General features: G+C 41.3%; 1 pseudogene; it reads right to left on the bottom strand.

Annotated features, from left to right (window-relative positions):
* On the bottom strand, window positions 1–742 carry LOC118716703 (annotated as a pseudogene).
* Between the last annotated feature and the right edge of the window lie 14,952 nt (window positions 743–15,694).

Below are 15,694 nucleotides of genomic sequence, written 5' to 3'. Positions count from 1 at the left end.
CTAGTTTTTGCAGGATACCACCATGGCCTTGGGGCTCCGACTGAGCTCTGAGACTGTGGATGGGCTGGCACTGGTGCCCACATGGAGGTAGGGCAGTTGTGCATGTTTAGTAGGAGCCCTGCCCTCTGGGGCTCAGTGTCTGTATGTGGGCTGTGAATGAAGAGCTGGCTGCCTCCCCTGGGCAGTATGGAGCCTGCAGGTGGGCGTGGAAGGCAGGATCTTAGATTCATGTTGCAGGAACTGGTCCAGAAAGCCAAAGCTGGGTGAGATCACATGCCTCCTCTGCTTAATGTCATTGAATGCCTCCTTCAGGGGGAGCTGCTTAGTCTTTAGGAGGTAAGTCATGCAGGTGGTGGGCAAACGGGAGATCCCAGCTTCACAGTGGGCCAGGACCGTGCCTATTGCTGCTTAAAAGTGGAAGCTAATGTCAGCCTCGATGATCCACTTGTAGTGTGGATAGGCCAGGCAGGCCTCAGAGGTCCTCGGTGAGACACTTAGCAGGACCACGAGGAGCAGGCTGGTGAGGGTCTCAAACCTGGATGCATGGTTGCCATGTCCAAGGTTGAGGAATGGGAGGGCTCAGAAGATGGCCTGCAGCTGATGTTGAGCACCGGTTTCTCACCCTGGCTAAAGAAGGCTCTCTCAGGTATCAACTTCTCTTGTGAAATGGGCTTTCTGTCCATGCTACACTTAGGATGTTCTGAGTAAAAGGCTCATAATCTCCTTTGAGGAAGTAGATGTGACCCGAAAGATTTCAGGCCACCCCGTATGCTCAGTGCCCAACCTGAGCAGGCTCCTCAACACCTCAGAAGCCCTATTCCATACTTTTATAAATCTCTGAAACAGTATATTATCCCACACATTTCCCCCAATGTAATTAAATACAGATTTCATGCAAATTTTATTATTTCAGTTAGAATTGGGATGGATTCATTAACAACAATAACAACAATTCTGCTATTGATGGGGTTAATGTTTCTAGTACAGTACAGAGGTTACCTCTCACAGATTCATAAAAAGGTAAAATTTTCCATTACTGGCTCAAAATTATAGGGATGCCTAGTAATTATGAGTGATGTTAAATTTAAAGAACTTTAAGATGTACCCCAAATGTTCTAAGTTGGTCTTAAAAGTTGCTTTAAGTCTAAAAGTAAATGTATAAATCACATCTTGAAGCTTATATTTTCAGCTTCACTCATCTCTACCCTGTTATTTCACACACTGGTGAAAGCTTGAGAAGGTGTCAGGGCCCTTAAACCAGATGATAGAACATCTGCAAGATGTAGTATATTTGGGAAATATTGATATTTAATTCTATTAAAAAAAAACTGAGCTATAATACAAACAATTTATGAGAAGAAAAAGGCCATGTCCTACAAATGCAATGTAACAATCACTAGTACACAAAACTATGTAGAATTAAGGAAGAAACCCCCGTTTCTGAATTTTCTGTTTACTTCATTTTGTTACTTTATCATTTGCTTTGTTAGTATTCATTAGCAGGATTTAGAACTCCATTCATTCATTCATTCATTCACTCAGTTCAAATTACAATTATTAAGAGGAAAAAAAGATCCCAGGCCAAGCTTCCTCTTCTGAGGTGTCAGGCGCTGGGATACGGTGCACCTTTGTTCTCTGAACAAGGCAGAGGCCTGCCTTTGCCTCATGGTATCCAAGTCTCTTCTTGGCTTGCAAGTCTTTCAGGCCCTCAGGTCTCTGTTCTGCCTCAGAGCATTTTCACTTAGCTTGACTGGCCTCTGCACTGGCTCTTTCTCATTGCTTTGTTCCCAGATCGCACAGTCCTCTTGCCAGCCCACCTCTAGTGAAGGATTGACTGTCTCAAAAAACTAGAGTCCTGGAGGCAACACAGAGAATAGCTATCCAGGACTCTCCCGATCCAAATGCACAATTTGCTTCAATACATGCACAAGGTATTAGGAGCTTCTGATGTGGGACAATATGAAGCACATATAATCACTTCCTTTTTTTTTTTTTTTTTTTTTTTTTTTTGCATTTGTAATGTTTTGGTTTCTTTTCTCAAGAGTTCTGAAGTTAGACTGTTTGATTCTAATCTGAATCCCCCCACTTTGAGGTTGAGATTTTGAGTAGTGTATGCACTCCCTAGACTCTTAGGGTTCTGTGAGGACCTAATAGGAATATTTGTAAAATTGTTGGACCAAAGCCTGGCACTTTCAACACTCAATAAATAAGCTATTATTGTTGTAAATATCCAGTTATTCCTTGAATAAATAAATATGATAGTCCTCCCCACTCCCTTATCCATAGCCTTCCAGCAGGGGAAACTTGAGAACCCATAAAGGTATCAGGACCCAGGTTCCAGATTCTTCCATAATTAATCCATCTACAGGACCTGAGTTAGTCCCTTAAGGCCTCTGTTTCCTCATCATGAACCTGTAAGAGAGGTGAAGAGGGTGGAGGGACCTCACATGTGTGGCACATGGGGAAGACAGATGAGACAGACCCGGGCAGGAAGGTGTTATTCAGCATGACCATGCTCTAAAAATCCCAGTGCACAAGATATATGGGATAAAATGTGGTGCCCCCTGACCCCCAACAGGAGGCAGCACACTGACCCTATTTTTCCTTAAATTTTCCAAAATAAAGTCCACTCCTTCCATAACATGGTTTTACTAAATCGTTTACATCTTTTATGATCATAATTCTTATTCCAGAATAGAAGTTCTATAGCATTATCTCCTTATACACAGTACAGTGTGCTCATCACTACACTGATTGGCCAGTTCTCCTGCTAGACTGTGAGCTCCGGAAGGCAGAGGTGTTTGTTTTCTTCATTAACATATCCCTGGCATGGAGGACAGCATCTGACACATAGCAAATGTTTGCCAGAGCTGTTGTGGAGCTTGGGTGAGAGGCCTGAGCTAGGTAGGTGTGATATGTGCCCTTGCACACAATAGCTTGGGGGTTTCCCCATAACTCTCCCTCTATTGTGTTAGTCACCGAGTGAGTAGAAATTCCGATTCCCAGCCCTCTCTCTCTTGGTTTCCTCCAAATGTGTGTGACTAACCACAAGAAGCCTATTAAAGCTGTCAATCTCAAGTCCTCAGGACTGAGGGCGAGGAAGGGGTCAGGGAGTGGAGACTGCTTAGCACAGCCTTGGCAAGAGATGGCGCAGGGTGTATCCTAGGCCAGTGGTTGGCAAACTCATTAGTCAGCAGAGCCAAATATCAACAGTACAATGACTGGAATTTCTTTTGAGAGCCAACATTTTAAAACTTAAACTTCTTCTAACACCACTTCTTCAAAATAAACTAGCCCAGCCTGGGGTATTTTGTGGAAGAGCCACACTCAAGAGGCCAAAGAGCCGCATGTGGCTCTCAAGTCGCAGTTTGCCAACCATTGTTGTAGGCAGAACTGCCTGGTCAAAAGGGGTGCCTCACCCAATGAACCGTGATGGAGCACTCTGTCCAGGCCCCAAACGTTAAACACTGCCCTGGGTCACACAGCTAGAACCTGCTGGAGGGAGACCACCCCACCCAGGCTGTCTGCCTTGTAGGCTTGTACTCTCTCTCCCCCACCCCCCATCCCCTTATCTGCTTTTGCCATCTCCAGCTTCCAAGCAATTATTTACTGAGCACCTGTCATGAGCTAGCCACTGTTCTAGACATCATCAGCGAACAAAGATCCCTATTCTGATCTTGGAAAAAGCCAAAGATCACATTAAAAATTGTGCCTTGAGCTCCTGGATGGAGCTGCTGTCTTCTGAGAGAGGCGGGGGCCTCTATGATGGCCAGTGTTGGGGCTCAGAGACAGAAGTCCAGCTCTTTAAACTTCTTGCTTCTCCCCTGTCCCACCTGAACAACCTTCCACACGCCCTGGCCTCAGCGTTGGGACCTGCTCTCCAGATGCAGCCCTTACACCTCAGGGTGGGCTGTGTCACACACAGTCTGTGGTTCAGAAAAAAGATGGGTTTCAGTGTCGTGGGTTGAAACAGACAGGAGGCCATGTTCCCGGACACTGTCTATGGTATCACTACCGATCAGATTGGGAGAATAGGAATTAACTCCGACACTGATTGCCTCTTTAGAGAAAAAGAGGGAAGGCTGGGCCGGTGGCCGTGGGTCCTTGACGACAGAGTTGTTCACCCATGTGTAGCACTCTTTTAAGAAGGAAATGTTGTCAAGCAACTTGGATGGAATGGTAATCATCAGTTCTGGCTGGTGGCAACGTGATTTGTTTATGATTTGATTCTTGGGTTTTGTGTGTGTTGAGCATATGGATTAGAACGAAGTGGTGGTAGGTAGGGATAGATAACTTGGGATCATTTCCTGCTTTGTCACTTATTACTTGTGTGACCCTGGGCAATGACTCAGCCAACCTCCCCTTTCTTGTGGTTACAAAGATGGAATGAGTTTATATAGAAAACATTTATGCTGGGCACATAGTAACAAGTATTGAAGCAGTAGCAGCTGCTGTTCTTAGTACTAAGAATATGGTTACTGTATTCTTATAGTAACCAACAAACAAAAGGATTTGTGGGGTTTTCTAACGGTAAAGAAACTCCACAGTTTTGATCCAAGAAGTTCCGTCAAGGCTCAGAGTCTTCCTGGAAGCTGACCTGGTGTGTGGAGTTCGCCTTGGAGAATCAGATCCCGAGTGAGGAGTGGAGGGAAGCCCTGAAGCCATGATGTCCAGAGCATTTGCTTGCATGCATCCTGGGGGGTGGGGAGGGGGAGGAAGGTTTCCGAAAGAATTCATAATATATGTACAGGAAGCATGAATCCCACAAAGCAAGACACAAGGCTGTTTTCATACCTTTCCATCCAATCAGACTTTTTATTTTATATATATATTTGATTTTTTTACAGAGAGGAAGGGAGATGGATAGAAAGTTAGAAACATTGATGATAGAGAAACATTGATCAGCTGCCTCCTGCACACTTCCTACTGGGGATGTGCCCGCAACCAAGGTACATGCCCTTGACTGGAATCCAACCTGGGACCTTTCAGTCTGCAGGCTGATGCTCTATCCACTGAACTAAACCAATTTTTAAATGATAGTTTCCTTGCTGCCCTTATCATCCATCTTTCTATTTAACCCTTGCTACTTGTGTGTGCACTCTGACCTCATTGTGAATGTAAGTTATTTCAACACATGCATATTTTTAAGATGAGGGATTTTTTCCTGCTTTTATTAGCTTATAAATCAAAGGCACTCCTGCTCTCTTTGCTGAGAGGAAATGATTTCTTATCTGTATACTGCCTCTAAGTGAAACAACCCCCTCCTCCCCAACAAGTTTATTAAGTTCTGATTTCACACATAACAGGAAAACAACTCAGATTTCAGTCATTAAAGGAAAAAAAAAATCATGAATCCATGTGGACCAAGTCATGATTCTCTGTGATGCAGATCTCTGTGTCTTCTGTTTTTCTTCTTCACTCTCTGTCCTCTCAGATCTCCTCACTCTTTCTTCAGAGTCCTCTTATCGCAAATCTGACTTCCATTTCTAAATATAGATAGCAGTGACTGGTTATTTGTCTCGGGTAGAGGCAACTACCATGTGCAGGGCTCAGTGCCTATAGTGAATAAGGACCTCCGATCTAAGTGGGCTGTTACTGAGAGAAGGGGCTACACTGGCTGAATCCACCCCATCACCTGCAGGTTACCTCCCTGCGCCTGTGCCTGACCCCTCCACAGAATCCTCACCCACTGAGGTCACCACTGACTCCTCTCTTTACAAATCCAAACACCCTGGGCAGTCTTTTTTTTTTTAATATATATATATATATATATATATATATATATATATATATATATATATATATTGATTTTTTACAGAGAGGAAGGGACAGAGATAGAGAGCTAGAAACGTCAACGAGAGAGAAACATCGACCAGCTGCCTCTTGCACACCCCCTACTGGGGATGTGCCCGCAACCAAGGTACATGCTCTTGACCGGAATTGAACCCAGGACCTTTCAGTCCGCTGAGCCAAACCGGTTTCGGCAGACCCTGGGCAGTCTTGATTCTGATGCTGAATCTTGGCCCTCCTAGGCTGCAGTTACTCTGCACTTCTATCACCAAAAGGCTCAGGGCAGCCAGATAAAGCAGATGAATTTATTTTTTATTTTTTATTTTATTTTACAGATTAACTTATTTATTTATTTTCCATTGATCTTTTAGAGAGAGTGGAAGAGAGAGGGAAAGACCAAGAGAAACATCGATGTGAGAGAAACACATCGATTGATTGCTTCCTGAACAACTCCGACCATGGCCCGGGCCGAAGAGGAGCCTGCAACCAAAGTAGGTGCCCTTGACCGAAATTGAACTCGGAACCCTTTGGTCTGCAGGCTGGCACTCTATCCACTGAGCCAAACTGGCTAGGGCAAACAGGCGAACATTTAAAACAATGCACATTTCACATGACCCCACATTTGACTTGTACCACTCTTTTTTTATGGAAACAACACAAATCCTCAGGGACAGGTGCAAGGATGTTCATTGCAGTGTCAGAAAAGAAAAATCTTAGAATAACTTATAGGGAAATGGTGGGTCATGTAAGAAACATACAAAGTTGTAGAGAATTTTCATGAGTTTATTTAGGTCAAATTGATGACATATGCCAGGGAACAAGATCTCAAATGTTCCAGAGAATAGCAGTTTTGCAATTTCTTTTATGCATTTGAAATTAAGGCGGGGATGTAAGGAAGATTGGAGAAAGCATGGTGGGGATTGGATTATAGCAGAGTTAAGATTCTGTGCTCTCTTGAGGGTTAATACTCCCTTAAAGGGGCATTGATTTTATTTATTTTATTATTTATTTATTTATTTTTTATTAAGGTATTATATGTGTACATATCTTTCCATTGCCCCTCCTCCCCCCCACCCACAGTTTTTCGTCCAGTGGTTTTGCTTATATGCATGCATGCAAGTCCTTCGGTTGATCTCTTATCTCCTCCAGATCTTCCTCCCCTCCCCGCTGTAATTTGACAGTCTACTTGTTGATATACTGTCTCTGTATCTATCTTTTTGTTCATCAGTTTATAATGTTCTTTATTATCCATAAATGAGTGAGGTCATGTGGTGTTTCTCTTTCATTGACTGGCTTATTTCACTCAGCATGATGTTCTCCAATTCCATCCAGGTTGCTGTAAATGATAAGAATTCCTTCTTTTTTATGGCAGCATATGTGTAGATGTACCATAGTTTCTGCTGATGGGCATCTAGGCTGTTTCCAAATCCTAGCTATTGTAAATTGTGCTGCTATGAACATAGGGGTGCATATTTCCTTTCTGATTGGTGTTTCTGGTTTCTTAGGATATATTCCTAGAAGTGTAATCATTGGGTCAAATGGGAGTTCCATTTTCAGCTTTTTGAGGAAACTCCACACTGTTTTCCACAGTGGTTGCACCAGTCTGCATTCCCACCAGCAGTGCACGAGGGTTCCTTTTTCTCCACAACCTCGCCAACACTTGTCGTTTGTTGATTTGTTGATGTTGGCCATTCTGACAGGTGTGAGATGGGGGCATTGATTTTAAAGGAATTACATTTAAAAGGTGTATAACCTAGATGCACAAGAATAATGGACAGGGCTTGCTTACAACCTTTCACTAAAGAAGGTATAGGCTGGGGCTTACTGGTCTTTTGAATGTCTTTTTGGAAACATTCAAAAACTATCTAAGTCCTTTGCCTATTTTTTAAATTGAATTTTTTTTTTTTTTTTTTTTTTTTTTTTTTTGTGGTGGCCACTGAGATATATGTGTTCTTTTTATATTTGGGATCTTAACCCCTTATCAGATATATGGCTTACAAATATTTCCCCCATTCCTACGTTGCCTTTTCATATTTTTGGATTGTTTCTTTTGCTGTATAGAAGCTCTCAAATTTGATGTAGTCCATTTGTTTATTTTTGCTTTTATTGCTTGTGCCTTTGGTATCATATCCATAAAATCATTGCCAAGACCAATGTCTCGGAGTTTTTCCCTTATGTTTTCTTCTGGGAGTTTTACAATTTCATGTCTTACATTTAAGTATTTTAATTCATCTTGAGTTAATTTTTGTGAGTAGGGTAGGATAGGAGTCCAGTTGCATGCTTTTGCGATAGTGTCCAGTTTCCTAGTGCCATTTATTGAAGAGACTATCCTTTCCCCATGGAATATTCTTGGCTTCCTTCCTTGTCAGTATTAGTCGGCTGTGTATGCATGGGTTTATTTCTGCTGAGCCCTGGGTCTTAGTCACTCTGTTATAGACACAACAAAGGCCTTGCTCTCTTGTGGTTTATATTGTTAGTGAGTCAGTATGCCAGAGAATTCTCTAGCACCTTACTTTCATAAAAAAGAAAAATAAAAACAAAATTTTGAATTCTCTCTGATCCAATTAAGAAGTACAAATTGGCAGTTATACAAAGTTATGGGATGTAAATTCAACATAGGGAACATAGTCAATCATAATGTAATAACTATGTGTGATTGTCAGATGGGTTTATTGGGGTGATCCCTTGGTAAGTTATATAAATGTCTCATTACTAAGTTGTATACCTGAAACTAAAAATAATATTGAATGTCCATTGAAAAATAAATAAAAATAAAATTCAAAATATTCTCCCTGACCCAATACTGCTCCCTCTCTCTATTTCAACCCTATTTTCAACAACTCAACTGCTCAAATATATATATTGTCTATGGTCTCTCTGGCTTCTCTGACATCCCTTATTCTCCTCTTCATCTAACGCTAAACACGTTCAGACACTCCATTTCTCTGAAGCTGCTTTTGTAAAAAATTATATGACCTCCATGTTACCAAGTTCAATGGCTACTTCTCTATATCTCTTCACTATGTCTCAAATGTCCACTCACCTCTTTGAAGCACTTTTTTTGTTTTTGTTTCTGTGATTCATCACTCTCCTACCTTACTGTCTTTTCTCAATCACCTATGCCCTATTTAAGTAATTCTCAAACTTTGTACTGCATCAGAATTGTGTGTTTTGTTAACAAAGTAAAAAGAAAAAAAGAAAAAGAAAAAGAAAGATGACTGGGCCTTATCCCAGGTATTGCGAATCAGAATGGGCAGTCAGGGTACCCATGTTCCAATATATTTTAAAGAAATGGCACAAGTAATTCTGGTACAGACTAAAGTTTAGAACCTAGCACCATCCAGGATTTTAAAATTACCTTTGCATAAATTAATTATAATAAAATCAACAAAGTATTTTTTTTCACACTTTGGATAATATAATAATCCCATTTCCAAAATATCATAATTGAATGTTATGATATCATTTCTAAAATGATACTATTTCCATGATTTCAGTCCAGTTGTCAAGGATGCAGGAAAGTACACATTCCAAAACAAAACAAAACAAAACAAAATAAAACGAAACAAAACACATTCCCTTGGTTCCATCATATGCTAAGAAACAGAAGCAGCAGCAATCCTGGATCTGGAGTCAGAAGATCCAAGTTCAAGTCCATTCTACAGATATCGTGACTTTCCAGTTCTAAATAAGTCATTTAACCTTTTTAAACCCCAGTTTTGTCTTATCTACAACACGAGGATTGTCATAATTCTTATGTAGACATGAATCATGGTTCTTTTGGCCTCCCTCCTCTCTACCTTAGAATCACTTGTTTAAAAGTCCCAGAGTGACTGCTGTAAATGTATCAATTCTTCAGCTTCTATCCCTGGAGAAGTCAGTCTTCATCCAAGGCACTGTTTTGATACCTATGCTTGTCTGCTATAATTACTTGAATATACTGAAAGGGGGTTTTGATGAAAGATGAGAGGCTAGATCATAGTTTTATTGTTTTGGGGCACAGACTTTTTATAAGTCTAGATAATAAAGAATAGATTAAATGTGAAATTAAAAAGTTATGAATATGAGAGAAAAGTAAGATTTAGGTTCATTTCTAAGTAAAAGTTCTGACAAATCTCTATGCTCATCTCCTTCTGTTCCATTTGTGTGTGTGTAAGGTGTAATCCCTACAGAATTCTGATTATGTGTGGGGAGTGACTGGATAGAAATAGGTTCATAAAATAGAAGAACTGGGCAGATCTGGTTGGAGTATTTTTTTTCTTCTTCTTCCTCTCAATCTGTAAAACATTTGGTAGCAAGCTGCCATAAACACAGTTCATACAACACAGTTCATGCACCTTGATGAAGTCCCAGCTCTCTTCTTTTTATGCTATCTGACCACCACCTTCTATGAAATCAAGTATGATAATATTCTAGGCCTGTGTGGTCCATTGTGGTAGTTTTTAGCTACATGTGGTCATTTAGATTTTAAAGTAAATGAATTAAAATGAAATAAAATTAAAAATTTACTTCCTCAGGCATATTAACCACTTTTCAAGGGTCAATTAAACACATGTGGCTAGTGGCTAGAGTTGGGTCCATGCAAATATAGGACATCTTTATCATCATAGAAAGTTCTATTGAACAGCAGTGCCAGAGAGTCATTTTGTGCCCTGGGGAACGTTTGGTAATATTTAGAGAAGTTTTCAGTTGTCAGTTGGGTGCTGTTGGTATCAAGTGGGTGGAGGCCATGGGTGCTGCTAAACATCCTACAATAGATAGGACAAACACCTCTCCCTCCAAAAAGGAATTATCTGGGACAAAATAACAATAGAGAAGGAATGCTCTAGAGCACATGTGTCAAACACAAGGCCCGCGGGCCAAATCCATCCCGCCAGGCCTTGCAATGTGGCCCGCACCGCGCTGTCATCACTGCAACCGCTGCGTTTCTATCACAATGACAGTTTATGACTGTTCACCAAACCATTCGGCCCGCGATTTAGGCTGGATTTTAGATTTTCGCCCCTTCTCTGATTGAGTTCGACACCCCTACTCTAGAGGTAGGATTCTGTTAGACTGATGGTTGGCATTAGGCAACCAGCACAATCTGAGATCATGATGGGACACAGATCATTTAGGATTTAGCCCAGGCCATTATCCCTAGGACTGTGGGCAACAGACTTTACGGAATTCTTTTATGCTGTTTGTGCAAACCATTGGTTGAGCCATTGGTTGAGTAGAGTCCCTGGAGTATTTAAACCAATCTGCATATCATGAATACTATTAATTTCCTTAAATAAGAGCTTACTTTTCACAACTCTTTTTAAAAAAAATATATTTTATTGATTTTTTTTGTACAGAGTGGAAGGGAGAGAGATAGAGTTCGAAACATCAATGAGAGAGAGTCATCGATCAGCTGTCTCTTGCACACCCCCTACTGGGGATATGCCCACAACCAAGGTACATGCCCTTGACTGGAATCGAACCCAGGACCCTTCAGTCCCCAAGCCGACGCTCTATCCATTGAGCCAAACCGGTCCCGGCACTTTTCACAACTCTTATGCTGATTAACAAGCCAACTGGTTTTACCAATGAAAATCTACTTATGATACTCATCATGCTAATCAGTCAAACCTCTGGTGTTCATGGCCAAGAGGCCACTGGAGTGGTTGACTATAGTTTGGAACTGTGACAAAAACACATGAAGGTTTTAATTTTCTTTTTAAAATTTTGAAACAAATAAACAGCAACACTTTACCTGATTTAAATATCTAAGCCATCTATTCATCTCACAATATTTATTGAGTACCAACCATATGCTATACACCGTTCTGGAGGTAAATCAATGAACAACAGTTGAGAAGAGTAAGGGGCCAAGGGCAGGAGGGCTCATTTCAGCATTCACTCAGCCTCATTGAGTATTCAGTGTTCAGCCTCACTGAGAACCATGCAAGCAGTTAGAGGACTGAGAAAAATCTAGAAAAAATGCCCTAGGACAGGAATGTGAAGGTGTGTCAGGAGAAGGACAGGTTGCAAAGGTGCTGGAGCTCTGGAGAGATCCTAAAGGTGAAAAAGGACTGGGAGGGTCCTATTGGGCATGACACAATCTGATTTACATTTTAAAAGCATCACTGGCTGTCCATTGAGAGCAGACTAACTGAACCCATCTTTTCTGACTAGGTGTGCTCCTGGGGCCACCTTCTGCTTTTGATTAGGTTATTGAAACCTAATGAATTGTAAATACCGGCTCTGTCTTGCCTGGTTATAAGTGAGGTCAGATCCTAATTTTCCCCCTAGTAGCCCTCATTTATCTTTATTTTTGCCCATGTCACCTTCTACTTTAAACTTGACATTGCTGGTAGGTTCCAGTTAGGACTCTGGTTTCCAGAAAACGCTCATTCTAATTAGTTACGGCACATCTGTTTTGTATTAAAAATGAATTTTATGCATCTTTAAATCTTTGAAGTCAAAGATTTAAAGCTTTCTCTTAGGTTTGTTCTCTTCTACCCCTGTAGACCTGATTAATGCCTTGGAGAATGTGCATTCTGACAGCATAATTAAGGCATACTTTTATTGTATTGTCTTAACCTCTGTCACTCAAAGAGGAAGCAAAAATAGAATTGATGTGGCTGCAAGAACGAGGTGGCAGTGACTTATTTTGTTATGTCAGACTGTTTGGAGGATATGAGAATTTATTGAAAAAATGGAAAGATGGTAAATGGTCTTTCAAAGAGAACCTGCTTAGCATCATGCACCTGGGAGGGTGGGGGAGTGACTGGCAGAGCCCTGGAGATGCTCCTATTTCAAATTCAAGGGATAAAGTGTCAGAGGGAAAAGACTGCATTAGATAAAGAATGGTTCCCCTTACTCAGCAAGGCCGGTTGCTGAGCTCCGTGTCTGGATCCAGGCGCTGACGCCTTGCTCAAGGAATCAGGGCTGATTGCCTAACCATGTTCTTCATGGTCCTCTCCGGTCCTGTATTGCCTTTTCAGGCAGACCTCGGAAGGCAGTGGGCCTGTTAGGCATCTTTGGATTTCCTTAACTGGCCTCCAAATTGTTGTCTTTACCTGAATTCTAAGTGACCAGTTTTGTGAAATGTATTCCTCTTGAAGGCCCAAGACATAATGATTGGGTCACTTCCCCCAAGCACTTTGTAATGATAGGAATGTTCACCGATCAAGGGCGCACAGTGCATCAGGCTGTAGCTTACTCTGTACATGTATGTTTCATCCATTCCTCTCATTGACAATATGAGGAAAGTGTGGTTTTTATTTTGTTTTTCAGATGAGATAAAGGAGACCCAGAAAGACATGCTTAAGTTTGTACAGAGTTTGGCCAATTCCTCACCCCTGCATGAATGGTTTTGATCATGTTATGTCTTGTATTACTGTCATTCATTTACCCAGTGGCTTACAGCCTCTTTGAGGAATGGGACAAGGCCACGCTTGTCTTTAAGTTGTTGCCATAGTGTCCCGACCCGCGGGACAACAAGGGGGGGCACGCAGGAACCACCAAGGAGAATGAATCAAACAAGGAACGCGGAAAGAATGGAGGCAAGACAAGGTTCTGATCAAGCCTCAGTTTTATTCTCTGAAATGGCTGTATTTATACAGCAAAGACAAAGGGGGGCAGGGTTGCCTATGCAGGAGGGTCTTTGGTATGGCAACACAGGATTGACTAATTGCCAGAGGCGGTGTGACATTCCAAGGTGCAACATTCCAAGGCTGGGCTATCTAGGGGGGAGGATCAGGAAGGGAAAGAGGCAGGAAGACAGGAGATGCTAAGCCCCAGGTTAATCTTATCTTCTGGCCAAGCCCTCAGGGCACAGCATAACTTCTGCTAGAAGGAACTTAATTCTATTTCCTTAAGACTGAGTTGCTTGCCTCAACTCTGCTAGCTCCCAACATCTCCTCCCTTTGTCTTAATTGAGGGTGGGCCTTAACCGATTGGGGGAGTAGTGACCTGGTTCCTCCCGTGGGCTTCCCAGGCCCACCAGTGTTAGTGGCTCTTGGTATCTTTTGGGGAGGAGAGGCAGAGCCGATTGGATTTGTATTGATACCAACCTCTATGCAAACCAGGTATGCTCACAGGGAAATCCAAAGGGGGTCGAAATTTTCCCATGACCTTCCCTTGGGAAGAGGGGGTCGGAAAATTTTTTGGACCTTCCCTTGCAATGCTTTGCTCTGCACCCATATCGGTACCCATACCTTTCTCCTTAGTGGGGAGTAGGTAAGCATTCCTCTGGTCATCATGCTGTCCCCGCAGGGAGGGAGCGATGGTAAAGTTCATAATCTTGCTCATGGTCAGCTACGGCTAAACGGTGGTAATGTACCTGGATGGGTTTGGCCAAGATGCTGTCAATGTGTTGTTTTACAAAATCTGTTAACCTCCGAAAAGCCCAGGGGCCAAAGGATAGGATTAATAAGAAACCTATGAGGGGGCCCAGGATGGGGAGAAGGTAGGGGAGAAGTCCGTTTAGTCCGCTCCAGAGAGGGTTCTCGAACAGTTCTTTCCTCTGCTTTCTTGTCTTGGTCGATTCCAGCCTTGTTGGCGTAGAAACAGCAGCGTTCCTGTAGGGCTAAGCATATCCCTCCCTGCTCTGCTCTGAGTAAGTCTAGCCTTCTCCTATTTTGTAGAACAACTTCAGCTAAGGAGTAAATTTGATCTTGGAGATCATTAATGGTACTAGAGAGAGCTTGGACATCATTGATTACTTGATTAGATAACTTAGTATAAGAATGTACAACCACTCCTCGCCCCACATTATTACTGAATCTGATAAAACTCTTTTCTGGTTTATGCTTCCTTCCACCTAGCTGACTTGGTGGAGGCTATTGTACAGGAGGCCTGATGCCTTTTGCCTGCTGTACGATCTTCTGCATCACAATTTAAAAATTTTTAAAGTATAAAAAGTATGACTGAGCTTCTCTTGAGATGACACATAATATCTGTCTCCTCCTTTTTTGTTTTTAAAATGATCTTAAGCATACTAATGGCTCTTTCTACCACTGAGTGACATTTATTTTGCCAGATTTGATTAGGTTTAAGTCCTCGGGGATTTATCCCTAAAGTTGGTATAGGAAGTTGGATAATATTTTGAGGACATTGTTTCTAATAAAATATGGAAATTGCCATTCTTAAATAACATTTTAGAGACTGAAAGTTAAATGAAAAGTTCCTCTAAATTAATGTGCCTTATAGTAGCTGTTTTAATAATTTTTGCTATATTTACCATATAAGTACTATTACTATAGATTGATGTGCTTTGTAGTAAAATCTGTTAAGGTATAAGTAAGAGCTTGTATTTCTATTGAAGTATAAGAGGTTTGAAGGACTTTTGCTCCTCTGCTGTAGTATATCTAGCCTTTCTAGAACTGGATCTATCTGTAAAAATGGTTAATACCTGAGATAAAAAATTTCTTTTACTGTGGTAGTTAATACTATTCTCTGTGTTAGATATAAATTAAGCCCCTAAGCTAGGGTTCCTGGTAGAATATAAAATATTAAGTATTTTGACTTCTATGTAGAAGGGTATGTACACCGATTTTCCTTGCCCTTGGTCCTGGGCAACCTGTAGGAATGCACAGGTGCTGACTGCTATCATGGTAAGGTATCTTTACTTTAAAAATAAAGCAAATTTACTTTTGAATTCATAAGCCACAAATGTTGCCTTGCCTTTAGCTTTAATTAAAATGTAGGCGGCCATATACAGTTAGGATTCAATTATTTATAAAACATTGGCTTCTCATGTAACTTAATTTATATGACATTGATTATATTGTAAAAGGTAATTTATAAAGTAACTTAAGTAGGTATTTTTAATTTAAAAAGATTTTATTGGTCTGATCCAAAAGCATGGCTTTTATCTTTAAGGCTTTCCATGCAATTTTAAGTATTAGATCTGTTTTAAAAAGTAAGGCATTGA

The sequence above is a fragment of the Pipistrellus kuhlii genome, unplaced genomic scaffold (assembly GCF_014108245.1).
Source record: "Pipistrellus kuhlii isolate mPipKuh1 unplaced genomic scaffold, mPipKuh1.p scaffold_m20_p_12, whole genome shotgun sequence".
Taxonomy (NCBI): Eukaryota; Metazoa; Chordata; class Mammalia; order Chiroptera; family Vespertilionidae; genus Pipistrellus; species Pipistrellus kuhlii.
Note: the sequence above shows the minus strand (reverse complement) of the source record. Positions and strands in the feature narration are given on the sequence as shown.